At 37.4% G+C, this 17,846-nt stretch overlaps 2 pseudogenes across 2 annotated transcripts in view; both read left to right on the top strand.

Moving 5' to 3' along the window:
- The window catches only part of LOC143661204 (immunoglobulin kappa variable 4-1 pseudogene), a 141,475-nt pseudogene that overhangs the window by 30,713 nt on the left and 92,916 nt on the right, over positions 1 to 17,846 (top strand). The window lies entirely within an intron of this gene.
- Positions 10,871 to 17,846, top strand: part of LOC143661708 (immunoglobulin kappa variable 3-11 pseudogene) — a 42,841-nt pseudogene continuing 35,865 nt past the window's right edge. Inside the window, exon 1 of the transcript XR_013164781.1 lies at positions 10,871 to 11,031. The product of XR_013164781.1 is annotated as an immunoglobulin kappa variable 3-11 pseudogene (transcript). The remainder of the gene's footprint in view (positions 11,032 to 17,846) is intronic.

The following is a 17,846-nucleotide window of genomic DNA, read 5'->3' as shown; positions in this document are numbered from 1 at the left end:
ACAGCCTTAGTATTTTTCCAGTTGCAACCACAGGAACCAGCCTGTTACCAGCATGTCTTAGTTTGCAAGCTTCCAGAATGGGATACACCAGACCTGGAGCAGATTTTAAAAAGTGGAATTTAAGAAGTTAAAATTCTACAGTTCTGAACCTATAAAAATGACCAAATTAAAGCCTCCATGGAAAGATACCTTAGTTCAAGGAAGGCTGATCCGTCAGAAACATCTCTGTCAGCTGGGTAGTCACATGGCTGGCATCTGCTGGTCCCTGGTTCCTGGGCTGCATTGCTTTTAGCCTCTGTCCTTGTGGTTGCTACTGACTTTGTTTCTCCTGGGATGGCTTTCATCTCCTGGATTTCCTTTGCTCTCGCGAGGTTCTGGCTTGCTTAACACCTCATGGTGACATCTGCTAGCCTTCAAGCATCTCCAAATATCCATTTGCCTGTTCTCCAAGTGTCAGCATCTCTGTTAGTCTTGGGTTGTTGGCTCATAGACTTTAGCCATTTCTGACTCCCTCCAAAATATCTCCTCTATTAAAGGACTCCAGTAAAATAATCAAGACCCACCTGAAATTGGAGGAGTCATATCTCCATCTAATCAACACGTGACACCCACATTTGCCACATCTATGCAGTGATAACCTAATGAAACGATTCCAACCTGCAATATAGAATCAGAATTAATAGAAATGGCTGCTCCCACAAGATTGGGTCAGGATTAAAACATGGCTTTTCTGGGGTCCATAATACTTTCAGACTGGCACACAGCAGAATCCAGGACAGTTCCCTCACTGCTAAGCACCTTAGCATCCACAGGGCTTCTGGCCTCCTTATACTCTTGGCAGTTCATCAAAACAGATTTCCCTCTCAGCTCAACACACTCCAGGCTGAAGATGGGCAGATTACTTCTGTCAGTAGTAGTATGACTTTCCCTCCATTACAATTCACTGTTGAATACAACCTCCTCCTTTGTGCGGTTTGTCAGTGAGTCTCTTATGATATAGATGTTTCTCCTACACACAGCCCTAGAAATACCTACTCCTCTATCTTCCTTGGAGATTCCCTCTTGATTTCTTTTCAAGAAGGTTTTTTAGGATCAAGGGGATATTTAGAGGGTTTGATCTCTTTAATCGCTTCTTGTCATGGCAGCTGTGGGATAATGCAGTAAGTACCTCTCTTTTGGTTTCCTATTGTTCTTGTAACAACTCTCACAAACATTAGAAATGTCTCATCTACAGCTCTGCAAAACATTAGAGTAAAGCGGATCTCACTCAGCTAAAACCTTGGTGTGGCAGTGTCTCCTTGTGGTAGCCTCAAGGAAGAACCTGTTTCTTGACCTTTCCAACTTGTAGAAACCTCCCAATACCCTGGCCAGTGCCCCCCTTCAATGGTCTTCATAGTAGTCAATACTTCATCTCCCATACCCTGCTTCTGTTGTCACATGTTTCTGTGACCACAGTCCTGACAGGTTGTTTACCCTTAAGGGCTGGTATGGTTTCACAGGGGCACTCAGATATTCAAGGATAATTCCCTATCTCAGCATCCATATACTTCATGATATTTTCAAAGTCCTTACATTGTCAGGACCATTGTCAGTATTTCTATAGAGATGGATGCACATGACTGAAGCAAGCAAAATGCATGCATCCCTGACTTGTTTGAGATGAATTAATATTAAATTTTCTTATTTTAGTTCTTTCTCAATCTCCTTTTCTTCCACCATTCCCTGCCATTTTCTCCCTATCAAAGGTTTTCAAGATATAATCCTGGCCACTTCAGTTTCAAATTTCCACAACTGACTCTTGATTGCCTCCTGTCCTCCCTCCCTACTGGACCCTCATTCCCCCCAGGCATTTCTGCTCATCATTTTCTTTGTAATTCTTTATACTCCTGCTTCAGTTTCTTTGCTCAGTTCTGTCATTTTCTAAAAAGAAAAGAAAGCAAAACCAAAAAGATGAAATGTCATTTCTCTCATCCACACTTCTTCTAATGACCTTTCACTAATTCTCTAAACCTAGGTAGCCACTGTAATGTTTTAGAGCTTTTATGAAACCCTAAAATGTCATGTTCTTTTAATCCATTCTTGTGGGGATGTACCTATTGTGGTTTGGACTTTTGGTTAAGATACTTCATTTGAGATGTGACCGACTCCATTCAAGGTGAGTCTTATTCCTTCATTGGAGTCATTTATGAGAAGGTAAAACGCAGGTGTGCCAGTTTGAGTCTATCATGGATCCCAGAAGAGCCATGTCCTTTAATACTCATTCAATATTTTTGGATGAGTGTTTTTTTATTATTATTATTATTATTCCTATGGTGATGTGCCTCCACGTGTTCAAGGTGGGTTGCTTACTGGAGCCCTTTAAGATGGAACCACTTTGGAAAAAACTTTAGAGCCCACACAGCCAGAAACCTTTGGAGATGAAGAAGGAAACACCTCCAGGGGAGCTTCATGAAACGGCATTTCCATGCTGCAGAAGTGCCTCTTTCTTCTCAGTCTATTACATTATCAATTTTTATCAAAATATGACTATATCTTCCAACCTCAGAGTGCTCTTGTTTCTGCCTAACATTTTTGTTGCCATACTGTCTTCAACACACAGCACCATGGTGCTTTTCCACTTACCCCTCCTCAAAGTGAATTCAGCCATGGATTTTTAATTTCTACATCTAAAAGTCATGTTTTAGTCATTCATCAGTTTGTCAATACTTTTTATTGTGATAACTATGATAATTATTAACACCTGTGATATGTTTTCAGATACCTTATTAATCTTCACATAAACCTAATGCAATGAATTTTATTGCTATCCCCAATGTTGCTGGGAACTGCTTTTATGTTTTCGAGTTGGCTTGTAAATACCCAGTCACTGACTGGTGAGACAGGCTACAAAAACAAAGTCCTTAGATTTTGCTAAAATGCAGATTCACATATCCCAATTCTTGGAATTTGGAACTGTTCATATGGTAGCTAAAGAGTCATATTTTCAAAGGCTGCCACCTGATTTTGATACGCAGCTCATCTGGGAAACAGTGACAGTCCTTACAGATGATGTGTCCTTCTGTCATTTACACTTTGTGAATGAGTTCATTCCTACCACGGTTAACTTTTTTCTTCATGCCATTCTGAAAAGTGCTGTTTTTATCTGTTTCCTGAGAGTGCTGTCCAGCTGGGCATTTGTCTCAGTTTTTAAAATGTTTTCTTAAAGTGTCACTAACTCCTGCCTTTTAAAAACCATGACTGATATAAATACATTTTATTTGTTAATGTTTTCCTCTCAGCCTCTGATACAATTAGTTTATGGGTCCCAGTGTGGTTAGGAGATCAGTCCATCAAAGCTGCAGCTCAGTCTGAGAGAGACCTGCAAAAACCTTCTTCCACCCCTGGCCCTGTCCCTTTTCATCGTGGGACAACCAGATCCTCCTGGTTGGTGCATCTGTCCCTGCAGCCTCTTGGCACCCTGCTCAGTTGTGCTTTGTTCTGTGCTGTGGACTCCTCGGTGCACGAAGTGGCCAGGTGCATTCAGTAGCTGCGTTGTTAATGTTAGAAATTGCCAGTTACTTATTTGAAGAATACTTGTTGGAGAAAGGCTCAAGAGTCCAACTGTACTATGAAGCAAACATCACCCTCATACCAAAACCAGGTAAAGATATTACAAAAAAAGAAAACTACAGGCCAATCTCTCTAATGAATATAGATGCAAAAATCCTCAATAAAATTCTAGCAAATCATATCCAAAAACACATTAAAAGAATTATACATCATGACCAAGTAGGATTCATCCCAGGTATGCAAGGATGGTTCAACATAAGAAAATCAATTAATGTAATACACTATATCAACAAATCAAAGCAGAAAAATCACATGATCATCTCAATTGATGCAGAGAAGGCATTTGAAAAAGATTCAACATCCTTTCCTGTTGAAAACACTTCAAAGGATAGGAATACAAGGGAACTTCCTTAAAATGATAGAAGGAATATATGAAAAACCCACAGCTAATATCATCCTCAATGGGGAAAAATTGAAAACTTTCCTCCTAAGATCAGGAACAAGACAAAGATGTCCACTATCACCACTATTATTCAACATTGGTTGGAGGTTCTAGCCAGAGCAATTAGACAAGAAAAAGAAATACAAGGCATCAAAATAGGAAAGGAAGAAGTAAAACTATTACTGTTTGCAGACGATATGATACCATACGTTGAAAACCTGGAAAAATCCACAACAAAACTACTAGAGCTAATAAATGAGCACAGCAAAGTAGCAGGTTACAAGATCAACATTCAAAATTCTGTAGCATTTCTATACAATAGTAATGAACAAGCTGAGGGGGAAATCAAGAAACGAATCCCATTTACAATTGCAACTAAAAGAATGAAATACCTAGAAATAAATTTAACTAAACAGACAAAAAACCTATGTAAAGAAAACTACAAAAAACTGTTAAAAGAAATCACAGAAGACCTAAATAGATGGAAGGGCATACCGTGTTCATGGATTGGAAGACTAAATACAGTTAAGATGTCAATCCTACCTAAATTGATTTACAGATTCAATGCAATACCAATCAAAATCCCAACAACTTATTTTTCAGAAATAGAAAAACCAATAAGCAAATTTATCTGGAAGGGCAGGGTGACCCGAATTGCTAAAAACATCTTGAGGAAAAAAATCGAAGCTGGAGCTCTCGCATTGCCTGACTTTAAGGAATATTATGAAGCCACAGTGGTCAAAACAGCATGATATTGGCATAAAGATAGATATATCGACCAATGGAATCGAATAGAGTGCTCAGATATAGACCCTCTCATCTATGGACATTTGATCTTTGATAAGGCAGTGAAGTCAAGTCACCTGGGACAGAACAGTCTCTTCAATAAATGGTGCCTCGAGAACTGGATATCCATATGCAAAAGAATGAAAGAAGACCCATATCTCACACCCTATACAAAAGTTAACTCAAAATGTATCAAAGATCTAAACATTAGGTCTAAGCCCATAAAACAGTTAGAGGAAAATGTAGGGAGATATCTTATGAATCTTACAATTGGTGGCGGTTTTATGGACCTTAAACCTAAAGTAAGAGCACTGAAGAAGGAAATAAATAAATGGGAACTCCTCAAAATTAAACACTTTTGTGCATCAGCGAACTTCATCAAGAAAGTAGAAAGACAGCCTACACAATGGGAGACAATATTTGGAAATGACTTATCAGATAAAGGTCTAGTATCCAGAATTTATAAAGAGATTGTTCAACTCAACAACAAAAAGACAGCCAACCCAATTACAAAATGGGAAAAAGACTTGAACAGACACCTCTCAGAAGAGGAAATACAAATGGCCAAAAGGCACATGAAGAGATGCTCAATGTCCCTGGCCATTAGAGAAATGCAAATCAGAACCACAATGAGATATCATCTCACACCCACCTAAATGGCCATTTTCAACAAAACAGAAAATGACAAGTGCTGGAGAGGATGCGGTGAAAGAGGTACACTTATCCTCTGTTGGTGGGAATGTCAAATGGTGCAACCACTGTGGAAGGCAGTTTGGCGGTTCCTCAAAAAGCTGAATATAGAATTGCCATATGACCCAGTAATATTGCTGGGAATCTACTCAAAGGAATTAAGGGCAAAAACTCAAACGGACATTTGCACACCAATGTTTATAGCAGCGTTATTTACAATTGCAAAAAGATGGAAACAGCCGAAATGTCCATCAACAGACGAGTGGCTAAACAAGCTGTGGTATATACATACGATGGAATACTATGCAGCTTTAAGACAGAATAAACTTATGATGCATGTAATAACATGGGTGGACCTAGAGAACATTATGCTGAGTGAGTCTAGCCAAAAACTAAAAGACAAATACTGTATGGTCCCAATGATGTGAATCGACATTCGAGAATAAACTTGAAATATGTCATTGGTAACAGAGTCCAGCAGGAGTTAGAAACAGGGTAAGATAATGGGTAATTGAAGCTGAAGGTATACAGACTGTGCAACAGGACTAGATACAAAAACTCAAAAATGGACAGCACAATAATACCTAATTGTAAAGTAATCATGTTAAAACACTGAATGAAGCTGCATCCGAGCTATAGGTTTTTTTTTGTTTTGTTTTGTTTTGTTTTTACTACTATTACTTTTAGTTTTTTCTCTATATTAACATTCTATATCTTTTTCGGTTGTTTTGCTAATTCTTCTAAACCGAGGCATATATACTAAGAAACGATGATCATGTATCTATGCGATGATGTTAAGAATTACTGATTGCATATGTAGAATGGTATGATTTCTAAATGTTGGGTTAATTTCTTTTTTTTCCATAAATTAAAAAAAAAGTCCAACTGTAAAACTTTGCAAGTAATAGAGGGCAGTTCGTTTTCTTACTACAGTGATTCATATATCAGCTTGGCCAGGTGATGATGCCCAGTTGTCTGGTTAAGCAAAGACTGTCCTATCTGTTTCTGTGAGAATGTTATATGGATTTAAAACATGAGCAAGTTGGTTGCATTCCTGTCTGCAGTTGGCTAAGGGGAGTGTCTTCTGCAATGAGCGATGTTTACTTTAATAATAGAAAACTTCTAAAGAGAATTCAGAGGAAAGAAACTCTCTTTCCACTTCAAACAGCCATCCTTTCCTGGAGAATTCACTGAGGATCTTCAATGGAGCTGTCAGCTGACACCCTGCCTGCAGATTTTGGACTCTAACGTCTATATAGTCGGGATTACTTTTATAAATCTCATATTTAGAGGTATCTTCTGTTGATTCTGTTTCTCTAGAGAACCATGACTAATACATAAGCATGGCCATGTTTCCCCTTAAACTTGTAGGTGAGAATATTTTGCATGGCTCTGTTTTCATTTCTGCCATTGGCTTCCCAGGAATCTATGATATTTTCTGACTTCCATGTCACATGGTGACTTTCTTCTGTCTGTCCATCTGAATTAAATTTCCTCTTCTTAGGGGGCTACCACTCATATTAGGTAAAGGCTCACCATAGTCCTTTTTGGCCTTACCTTATCCAACATCTTCAGGAATCTTATTTCCAACCTGATCACATTCAGGGGATTTGGCTTTAGGACTTGAACATATGTTTTTGTATCATACAATTAAGTCCAGAACACTGGGTTAGTGGAAAATGTTGGAAATTGCAAATTAGTTTGTGGTCAATATTTGAGGGTTATAGAGACAGAGCAGTGCTGCCATAGAAGAAATAGGGAATAGTGAAAAGACTCTTGCTAAGGTAGTTTTCTCATCTTGTGCATGGTACAAATCAGTGACTCTTTATTTTGTAGTTTGTAATAGTTTCCTCTTTCCCAAGAAATCATTTTTGGCAGCAGTAAGATAAACAAAATTGAAAGGGCATCCTTCACAAACTTCTGATTTTTTTCTCAACCAGTAGGAAATAATAAACGTGTGACATCAAAAGAGTTGGCTGACATTGACTGTGTGCTATGATATTGACCTCATGAAAGCAATAACGCATGAATCTGTTAAACAACATAAGCATCCAATTCAGATATAATTATTGATTTTAAGAGCATTAGTCCCCAAAAGAATTTACCGTGTGTAGCTGCTGAAGGTGAATTTATGTGCCACTATGAATTGTGAGCTTTCATTTAGATAAATAAAGGTTCTTTTTTTTTTTTTTTTTAAAGAGAGAGGGAGGAAGGGAAGGAAAGACAGAGAAGGAAGGAAGGATGGAAGAAAGGGAAACATTTTTAAACATTTTCTTGTTTTATTATATTTTGTTTGTTTGTTTGTTTTTTACATGGGCTGGGGCCGGGAATCGAACCGGAGTCCTCCGGCACGGCAGGCAAGCACTCTTGCCCGCTGAGCCACCGTGGCCCGCCAATAAAGGTTCTTATAAAATAATTTTGCTCATTTTGATTCTCTGTTTTCCTGAGTGGAAAAACAAAATGATAGCTTTTATGGCTTGTTCCATTAGTAGAAGAATAATTTTGAAGATAATTAAATAATGCCATTTTTACATCAATAACCTCATGTTTCAAATAGAAAATCAATTTATTTCTATGATTATTTATTTTTTCTCATGCAATTTTTGACACCTTAAAAAGGTTTGGAGATTCATTCAGTTGGTGGTGAAATATCTTATATTACAGTTGACTATTGTTAACTAAGTTAAAGTCCTCAATCTTTTTGTGAGGTTGACAAAAATGTGGTAAAGCAAAACTACTGGGGCAAAAATAATTTTATCCCTATGACCATGTGGCCATGGACACATTTAGGAAATTGTTGTGGGAGAAAGAGCACAGAAATCATATTATCTCACATAAGGAGCCAAATGTTAAGCATCTCATCTTCACCATAAATATAGTGCAAAGAACATTTCTTGTATCTGGATTTAGGGCCCATCTTTTAATGTATGGTCCATTTTTATCTGTATCTGCTTTCAATTGTTTCATAATGAATTATTGGGCAGAAACATATTAGCTCAGAGTTCTGTAGATCTAAGTACTTACATAGGTGGTCAGTTTTTCCTTTGGGTTTTTGCAAGGCAAAAATTAAGTGTCTGTTGGGCTATGTTCTTTCCAGAATTTGGTGCCCACTTCCAATCCCACATAGTTGTCATGGCATAATCTGTTCATTGCAGTGTATATTTGAGGTCCCTCTTTCTTTGCTAGCTCAGCTCTAAGAAGCTGCCCTTACTCCTTATCATTGCCCCCTCCATTCCAGATTCAGCTTCAGGGAATCTTCCACTCCTTGGATGCCCCTCATATTTTGAATCTTTCAGGCATCGCATTCTCTGACCTCTCCATTCAGAACAAGCACTTATTGATAAGCTCAGGCTCTCTCTGCTAATCTCCCTAAGTAAATGAATTTCTTTTATCTGAACAACCCCTCCAAACAGAATATATATTAGTGTTGGATTGAAGAGCTGAGAGAGGTCTTAGGTTGTGTTTGGAGAGTTTCACTGTCAAAAAGCATCATACAGCAGTAAGAGAAAATGACATGCTGAAGCACATGAAAAGATGCATGACCTTTGAGTACATAATGCTGAATGAAATTAGCAAGCACAATAAAATAGATACTGTATGACTCCACATTTATGACCAGCAAATTGGTATAATGGGAGGATTATAATACAGAACATAGGGAACTGAGAGGTATGTAGAAGCTAGAGATGGGTGAACCATTAGGTAATGGGGTTGAACTTCAATGTAAGGGAATAGGTAGGAGCAAAGGTGATTCTCTAGTGGGTCTATCAGTAATATTACCATATTGAAGATGAACAAGATTGAAACAGGTGGTATAGGCCTACGTGTCACACTGATTCACACTAGAAATATGAATTAGCTCTTGCAAGAAGTACTTCAAAGATTTGATTCTTGTATAAGTGTGTTTAAATCTGGGGTAGAGGGGGAAACCTGTTATTGCATGCTGTGAAGTTCTAAAGGAAACCATCAGCACTACCACAGCAACAGCAGAGGTAAATAATGGGGTGAGGTAGAAGAGTTAAGAGGAGGTTTAGATTTCTTATTTGGCAAGGGTATGTTTATTAGTTTTCTTTCTCATGGGAACAATGAAATTATCTAAAGAGAATATTGGTTGACTGTGGATTTTGGGCTCTACATGAAGTCTGATGAATGTACGTGGCTGAAGGATGGAGTGACTGAGAATTAGATTGACAAATGATGGTGTATACTTCTGAGTGATGGCTGTGCTGCTACAATAAGGAACAAAGTCATGAGGCATTCAATGGTGTAAATGAACACGTGGGACATTTGGTGAGGCAAAATAAGCTAGAAACAAAAGAACAACAATGGCATGGTCACCTTTAGAAGATGCTTATAAGAAAAACAGGGGCCTAGACTGTAAGCTTTTGGAGCATCTGCATTATGTCTGGAGTGCTGATATTATTTCTGGATTTTGAGATGATATGTATATATATACACACATATATATAATCTGATATTTAGAGATAAGAGTGAAGCCAATCATGTTGGGGTTAAAATAATTCAGAACACAGGAGTAAGGAAGACAGGGTCTATATTTTAGAACCACACATACTCTTTGAGAAACAGGATAGGAGGGGCTGCAGAAATGTCCTTTGTTTATTGTCTGTTTCTCCCAGAAAAATGAAAGTTTAAGAGGTCAGGGGTTCTGTTTCATTTATTCATAATAAAATGTCCTAGGCCTAGAAATGTTCATATTGTTATTGTTTAATTCTGTAAAAATTTTTTTTTTGGTATGAGTAAATAAAGAACCTGTTCTGAGTCTTTGGGAACTGAAGCTATTTTACCTATTACCACTAGGTGGGGTGGTTGCCCCTTAGGCTGTGAATCTCTTATGATTTGAGAAACTCATAGACCTAATGGGCAGTGCCAAGGGTAACTTGTAAGTATCTGGTGACTCATTTTCAGAGACATTATTTGGGTTGAGAGCAGTATCAGAGATCTGGGTGTGGGCATATTGAGGGGACTTTGAGCTGTCAAAGAGGAACTTTGAATACATATTTAAAATTCAATATAAGCTGAGATAAATGCATAATTTGTGCACTACATCTTCATTCTACAACATGATATGAATATATTCAACATAGTTCATGGCACCATATTTAAAAAGTTCAATTCAGTTCAGGTACTTTACACTGACTGACACATTACTCTATTACAAAATTAATTTAAGTAATACAAGGTGATTGTAAGTAGTCTGAAGCATAAAGTAGATAATAAAATATTCTAAATTTCATAATTTCACTCAAGTTTGTTGAAAATTATAGTGTTCAATTGATTTCTGGGATGTTTGCAGGGTTACACTCACATTTCCTGTGGTAATGTTATTTTTGTGACACTTTTTTTCCATTATCTGTCTTTACAGCTTTCTGCACAGCGCATTTCCATTTATACCCTGTGCTGATTTGCATAGACTCCTGGGGACACGGCTGCTGCTCAGACTCTATTAATGGGGATTCCCTGGAGATGGGCCTGAGTGCACCAGACGGTGAGCAAGATGCTGTCACAGTCCCAACTCTTCATCCTCCTGGGGCTCTGGGTCTCAGGTGAGAGCTTCAGAAGAGCAATGTCTTTATAAAGCTGGAGAGATGGTTTTCACATGCAGAGTGTACAGACTGTTCCATCTCAAACAGATCTGATTATATATGATAAATGAGGAAACCTACATTTGGCTATATATATTTATATACTTGTGATTTATTGTATGATCTTATTTTTTTCTGTTGGCAGGTACCAGTGGGGACATTGTGATGACCCAGTCTCCAATCTCTGTGGCAGTGACTCCAGGGGAGACGGTCACCATGAGCTGCAAGCCCAGCCAGAGTATTTTGGGCAGCTCCAGCAAGAAGAACCACTTAAACTGGTACCAGCAGAAACCAGGACAGTCTCCAAAACTTCTCATCTACTATGCATCCACACGGGCATCCGGGGTCCCTGAACGATTCAGTGGCAGTGGGTCTGGGACAGATTTCTCTCTCAGAATCAGCGGAGCCCAGGTTGAAGATGTGGCCACTTATTACTGTCAGCAAGGCATCAGCTCTCCTCCCACAGTGCTTCAGCCTCGAACACAAACCTCCTCTCCCAGCTGTGGGGCACTGAGTCGTGCAGCAGCAGCTGCTCCCCCTCCTCCTGCCTCTTCATATTGAAACTTTCTGTCTAGTAGTTAGTCTTACTGTCCTACTTTTTCTGTCAATGGACTCTGTCTTTCCTTCAAACCTTCCTTGTCCCTGTTACTGAAGCAGTTATACTCTACCTCCTTTCTACCTGCCCTTTTCCTTTACTCTTTCTCTTTCCTTTACTCATTCCTTGAAAGGCAATTCTGTAGTTCTAACCAATTGATTTTAAAATCTTTCCTTGGAGGTACTGAGCCTGCCTGGAGCTTGTAAGGGCAGAGAGACAGGAGGAAGGAGAAAAGGAGCTGCCAGATTAGGAATCTCTCAAGGGGGAAATATAAGGGAGAATTCCCGGTACATTGGCATTTAGAATAGTTAGGATCTGAATGTGCCGCGTTTTTGTCTATTCCCTGCAGTTCAAGTTGTCCTTCTCTGCTCTCCCTGCTGTGAAGGTGGTGAGGAGGAGGAAGTCAGTGTGAAAGGGGCATGAAGGAGTGAGGCTGGCATTTTGGTCAAGAGATGGGAACAGTTTTTTTCAACAATAAGACATTATTTTCATATGTGACAGCACTAGGTGTCTACCTAGTTTCTTTCCCCTGGGTATTTATTTCATGCTAACATATTTACGCTTTCATTAAAGCTAGAATGCTTTACATCATTGCATTAAATAATCGATTATTCTATTTTAATGTTATATTTCTGAGTGAATTTGTTGTAGTTAGGACTTTTCTTCATTGATTTCTTTTTTAATTTTTAATTTATTAAATAAATTCTAATTGAGGGTCTATTATATGTCAAATATACTTCTGGGTATTTGCTTTATAATAATGGCAACAAGCAATTAAAAATAAGTCTGTCTCTCAAGGTTTAAGTTTGAAGGGGTAGCTGATATTGATGAAAGAAAATCAGGAATTGCAAAATTTGATGTAAAATATGCATGTTTGAGGTCAATAAGGAAGAACCTTCTATGTCTGTGTGTGTTTGTGTGTTTAGCTTAGTGCAGTGGAAATGTGTTTCTGTATGTGCGTGTGTGCATCTGTGTGTTTTTTACCCTTTAAGGCAGGGTCACATTGCATTAATTTTCCACATGAGTATCCCTTTATTGCAGCATCACTTGTTGATTTTTTTTGTTAGCTTTTTTGTTTGTATTGGAAAGTGCATGGACTAGGTATCAAATCTGGGCCTGTCACACAGTAAGCAAAAATTCAACCATTTAGCTACAATTGCACCCCAGGTTACATAGTTTTTCTATTATTTAGTTTTAGTTTTTAATTTCATATTTTTATTTACAAAAACAAACAATATACTTAGAACCACCAAGAATGGATACTTTAGTTAGTTTAACCATAGGCAAATTTAAATAAAGTGTCCCACTTAAAGGAGGATTTTAAGCAGCCAGATGGCATGACCAAATTTTCCTTTCAGAAAGATCATTCTGGTTTTAGTGAAGTGAACTCATTTTTTAAAAAGAATATTAAGAATATATGTTAGAAAACCAGTTAGGAAGTTATTTCAGGAATCCAGGAGAGAGCTGTTGGTGGGTTGTTCTGAAGTCATTACAATGGAGTTAGGAGGAAGTGGATGTGCTGGGGAATATGTGGCTGTAAGATTGACAGGAGGTGGATGTGAGTGCTGAGGTAGTGTTGCCGAGGATGACTTCACTGGTTTTAGTTGAGACAACAGGAGGTGAGCTGCTCCTTCCCTTGGGTGGTATTGGATGGGGTTGGCTTGTGTGGAGGTGTAAAGATCATGAGGTAGGTTCCACAGATACTGAGGTAGAAGTGTCATAGAGACACACAGGAATGTTGAATTTAGAACTCAGAAGAGAAGTTTGAACTGACAATATAAATAAATTAGAACAATATATAACTGTTCTATAAACCAATATGTTTATTGATAGAAATAAACCTCTCCTAGATTCAGTTTGTTTTTATTTTTTAATTTATAGAACAAATGTTAACTGACCAAATATTCTGTCAAACCAGTGCCATTTGAGGATATTATTTTTCGTATGTGTCAATAAATGTGTGAAATTCTATGTATTCTAAATATATATTAAATATTTAAAGTTTAATTTTAAAATATCTCAAGGAAAATTTCAAAATCACATGCATCTACACACTTTTGATTAACAACAACCTAGTTGCACCAAGATCTCACCATGACCGGACACATTCTTGCCCCACATCCTAATGAAATCCACTCCCCCCTCACCAACCACAACCCTGCCTTCATGATTTTTCTGAATCTCATAATAATCACTTCCTTCACATTTTGAAATTCCACATACACATCACAAAACTGTATAGTTTGGCTCGTTATGGAATTTTGTACAAATGGAATCATCCTATGCACATTATTTTGTTGCTAGCATTTTTCATTCAATATTTATAGAACTTTTATTTTGTTGTATGCATCTACAATTTATTCACTTCCATTGCTGAATAGAAGTTCACTGTGTGAATCCACCAAAATTTATCAAATCAACTCTTTTTTTAAACTATTTTCTTCACACACCATACATTCCATGGCCTTGAGTGTCCTTTTGATGAGACCACTGTGGGCTCCACGTCTGTTGTCTGCACCTGTGTCCCCACTCCCCCTGCACAACTGCACTCTGCCCCTACCTGTGGTTCTCCTGAGTGCTACCCATGCCTGGAGGATTCCTTCCTGTTGCCAGAGACAGCAGGCCAGCTCTGGCCTGTGCAATTCAGAGACCTTCCCTGCCATTTAGAGGATTGAAAGGACACCTTCTCCAAGAAGGTCTAAAAGCCAGTCTTGGGGAGGGTCCCCCACTTCCCTGTGTTTCTCTCAGGGATATATCCTCTGCTCAGATGCCAAGCGATGTTCTCTCACATCTCAAAGTTGTTTCTCTGTCACAGTTTAACAATTCTTTATATTAAACTTCCCTTTACCAAACAGTTGAGTCTCTTCCAGGATTTATCAGGCTTTGTTTGGGACCCAGTGCTTCAAGTATTTTGAATGTGGTAGTGAGTTTATTTTATCTGTGGAACATTCTGTCTGGTAGGAGCTTACTTGTGCTTTTCAGAAGTGGAGCACAGACATGAAATTACTATTTGTAAAATGTATGGATATCTTTAAATCATGTTTTATTATGGATCTCGAGCTCAATAGTCTGAAAATCAGAGAAAACATTTTGAGAGTGCTGAGTGTTTTGAAATGTTTTCATGTTTGTTTGCTGTCTCTGCCTAAGATATTTTTTTATTTTTATTTTATAGCACAGACAGGCACTGGGAATCAAACCCAGGTCCCTCGTATTGTAGGTGAGAACTCTGCCTGCTGAGCCACTGTGGCCCGCAATGTGATCATTTTTTATGTGGTTCCATGTGTCCCATGAAATGAATGTGTAAATCTGTTCATGTTTTCATAACTTTTCTGCTGTTTTTCAGATTTTCTTATTTTTATTAAATTTTACTGGTTGTTTGTCAAAGCTAAAATTGGGGATCAATTAAACCACTTTTACCATTGTGTGTTTATGTTTTTCCTCTCTACAATTGTTCACCTTTTGCCCTCTGCCTATTAAAGTTTGGTTATTAGATGGGTAAAATTTAGTGTTGCTACATTTTAATGGTGAATTGAAACATCTATCACCATGAAGTGAAGTGTTTTCCCCAGTAATGATCTTTTTAAAATCATATGCAGTTTTGATATTATTATAACCATCCTAACTTTTTAGTTAATGCCATGCTGCAATTTTATGAACATAGAGTTTATGTAAATAATTTATATTTTTTATATATAATTGTGTGTGTATTATTTCTATAAATAAAAAATAAATAATAATTACATCATAATTGTATGTAAATAAATAAATCTATGCATATAATTTTCCATTCTTTTACTTTAAATCTTTCTTTAGCTTTACAATTTCTTAATGCGTCCCCTTTATTTACTTTTTATTTATTTTTTATTAAAGAAAAAAGAAATTAACATAACATTAAGAAATCATTCCATTCTACATGTACAATCAGTAATTCTTAATAACATCACATAGTTGCATATTCATCATTTCTTAGTACATTTGCATCGATTTAGAAAAAGAAATAAAAAGACAACAGAATAAGAATAAAAACATTAATAGAAAGAAAAAAAAAACAAAAAACCTATACCTCACATGCAGCTTCATTCAGTGTTTTAACATAATTGCATTACAATTGGGTAGTATTGTGCTGTCCATTTCTGAGTTTTTATATCCAGTCCCGTTGTACAGTCTGTATCCGTTCAGCTCCAATCACCCCTTCTCTTTTTATTATAATTAATGGAAAAAAAGAAATTAACCCAACATTTAGAAATCATACCATTCTACATATGCAAACAGTAATTCTTACCATCATCACATGGATGCATGATCATCATTTCTTAGTACATTTGCATCGGTTTAGAAAAACTAGCAACATAACCGAAAAAGATATAGAATGTTAACATAGAGACAAAAATAAAAGTAATAATAGTAAAGTCAAAACAAAACAAAACAAAACAAAACAAAAACCTATAGCTCAGATGCAGCTTCATTCAGTGTTTTAACAAGATTACTTTACAATTAGGTATTATTGTGATGTCCATTTTTGAGTTTTTGTATCTAGTCCTGTTGCACGGTCTGTATCCCTTCAACTCCAATTGCCCATTATCTTACCCTGTTTCTAGCTTCTTCTGGACTCTGATACCAATGACATATTCCAAATTTATTCTCGAATGTCTGTTCACATCAGTGGGACCATACAGTATTTGTCCTTTAGTTTTTGGCTAGTCTCACTCAGTATAATGTTCTCTAGGTCCATCCATGTTATTACATGCTTCATAAGTTTATTCTGCCTTAAAGCTGCATAGTATTACATTGTATGTATATACCAGAGTTTGTTTAGCCACTCGTCTGTTGATGGACATTTTGGCTGTTTCCATCACTTTGCAATTATAAATAATGCTGCTATAAACATTGGTGTTCAACTGTCCGTTTGAGTTTTTACCCTTAAGTCCTTTGAGTAGATACCTAGCAATGGTATTGCTGGGTCATATGGCAATTCTATATTCAGCTTTTTGAGGAACCGCCAAACTGCCTTCCACAGTGGTTGCACCATTTGACATTCCCACCAACAGTGAATAAGTGTGCCTCTTTCTCTGCATCCTCTCCAGCACTTGTCATTTTCTCTTTTGTTGATGATGACCATTCTGGTGGGTGTGAGATGATATCTCGATGTGGTTTTGATTTGCATTTCTCTAATGGCCAGGGACATTGAGCATCTCTTCATGTGCCTTTTGGCCATTTGTATTTCCTCTTCTGATAGGTGTCTGTTGAAGTCTTTTTCCCATTTTGTAATTGGGTTGGCTGTCTTTTTGTTGTCGAGTTGAACAATCTCTTTATAAATTCTGGGTACTAGACCTTTATCTGGTATGTCATTTCCAAATATTGTCTCCCATTGTGTAGGCTGTCTTTCTACTTTCTTGATGAAGTTCTTTGATGCACAAAAGTGTTTAATTTTGGGGAGCTCCCATTTATTTATTTCCTTCTTCAGTGCTCTTGCTTTAGGTTTAAGGTCCATAAAACCGCCTCCAATTGTAAGTTTCATAAGATATCTCCCTACATTTTCCTCTAACTGTTTTATGGGCTTAGACCTAATGTTTAGATCTTTGATACATTTTGAGTTAGCTTTTGTATAGGGTGTGAGATATTGGTCTTCTTTCATTCTTTTGCATATGGATATCCAATTCTCTAGGCACCATTTATTGAAGAGACTGTTCTGTCCCAGGTGAGTTGGCTTGACTGCCTTATCAAAGATCAAATGTCCATAGATGAGAGGGTCTATATCTGAGCACTCTATTCGATTCCATTGGTCGATATATCTATCTTTATGCCAATACCATGCTGTTTTGACCACTGTGGCTTCATAATATGCCTTAAAGTCAGGCAGTGCGAGACCGCCATCTTCGTTTTTTTTCCTCAAGATGTTTTTAGCAATTCGGGGCACCCTGCCCTTCCAGATAAATTTGCTTATTGGTTTTTCTATTTCTGAAAAATAAGTTGTAGGGATTTTGATTGGTATTGCATTGAATCTGTAAATCAATTTAGGTAGGATTGACATCTTAACTATATTTAGTCTTCCAATCCATGAACACGGTATGCCCTTCCATCTATTTAGGTCTTCTGTGATTTCTTTTAGCAGTTTTTTGTAGTTTTCTTTATATAGGTTTTTTGTCTGTTTAGTTAAATTTATTCCTAGGTATTTTATTCT

The sequence above is a fragment of the Tamandua tetradactyla genome, chromosome 17 (assembly GCF_023851605.1).
Source record: "Tamandua tetradactyla isolate mTamTet1 chromosome 17, mTamTet1.pri, whole genome shotgun sequence".
Lineage (NCBI taxonomy): Eukaryota > Metazoa > Chordata > Mammalia > Pilosa > Myrmecophagidae > Tamandua > Tamandua tetradactyla.
This window is presented reverse-complemented; position numbering and strand designations above follow the sequence as displayed.